General features: G+C 53.4%; 1 protein-coding gene across 1 annotated transcript in view; it reads right to left on the bottom strand.

Annotated features, from left to right (window-relative positions):
- Positions 1-245: 245 nt before the first annotated feature.
- The window catches only part of rac3b (Rac family small GTPase 3b), a 20,350-nt gene continuing 19,302 nt past the window's right edge, over positions 246-1,293 (bottom strand). Inside the window, exon 6 of the mRNA XM_061709065.1 lies at positions 246-1,293. This exon is cut by the window's right edge and continues 767 nt beyond it. The gene's annotated coding sequence lies outside the window, so the exon portion shown is untranslated.

Below are 1,293 nucleotides of genomic sequence, written 5' to 3'. Positions count from 1 at the left end.
TTTTATGTTCAATCGAGTCACAACGGTAGCAGGTCCAAAGGTTTGTCACATTTCAGGAAGGTTTTAGCGTCTTTTTAGCACCCCGCCAGACCAAGGGCAACACCAAGGGCATCACCAAGGGAATCACCAAGGGCATTACCAAGGACATTAACTGGGGCATTACCAAGGGCAACCCCAAGGGCAGCACCAAGGGCATTGCCAAGGGAATCACCCAGGGCAAGGGCAACACCTAGGGCATTACCAAGGGAATCACCAAGGGCATTACCAAGGGCATTACCAAGGGCATTACCAAGGGCATCACCAAGGGAATCACCAAGGGAATCACCAAGGGCAACACCAAGGGCATTAACAAGGGCATTACCAAGGGCATCACCAAGGGCAAAACCAATGCCATTACCAAGGGAATCACCAAGGGCAACACCCAGGGTAGCACTAAGGGAAACACCAAGGGCATCACCAAGGGCATCACCAAGGGCAACGCCAAGGGCATCACCAAGGGCATCACCAAGGGCAACGTCAAGGGCATTACCAAGGGAATTGCCAAGGGCATCACCAAGGGTAGCACCAAGGGCAACACCAAGGGCAGTACAAGGGCATTACCAAGGGAATCACCAAGGGCATTACCAAGAGCATTACCTAGGGCATTACCAAGAGCATTACCAAGGGAATCACCAAGGGCATTACCAAGGGCATTGCCAAGGGAATCACCCAGGGCAAGGGCAACACCTAGGGCATTACCAAAGGAATCACTAAGGGCAACACCAAGGGCATTACCAAGGGAATCACCAAGGGCAACACCCAGGGTAGCACCAAGGGAAACACCAAGGGCATCACCAAGGGCATCACCAAGGGCAACGCCAAGGGCATTACCAAGGGAATTACCAAGGGCATCACCAAGGGCGACACCAAGGGCAACACCAAGGGCAAAACCAATGGCATTACCAAGGGCAGCACCAAGGGCAACACCAAGGGCAACACCAAGGGCAACAGCAAGGGGATTACCAAGGGAATCACCAAGGGCATTACCAAGGGCATTACCAAGGGCATCACCAAGGGAATCACCAAGGGAATCACCAAGGGCAACACCAAGGGCATTACCAAGGGCATTACCAAGGGCATCACCAAGGGCAAAACCAATGCCATTACCAAGGGAATCACCAAGGGCAACACCCAGGGTAGCACTAAGGGAAACACCAAGGGCATCACCAAGGGCATCACCAAGGGCAACGCCAAGGGCATCACCAAGGGCATCACCAAGGGCAACACCAAGGGCATTACCAAGGGCATCACCAA

This window comes from Cololabis saira, chromosome 19 (genome assembly GCF_033807715.1).
Source record: "Cololabis saira isolate AMF1-May2022 chromosome 19, fColSai1.1, whole genome shotgun sequence".
Lineage (NCBI taxonomy): Eukaryota > Metazoa > Chordata > Actinopteri > Beloniformes > Belonidae > Cololabis > Cololabis saira.
Note: the sequence above shows the minus strand (reverse complement) of the source record. Positions and strands in the feature narration are given on the sequence as shown.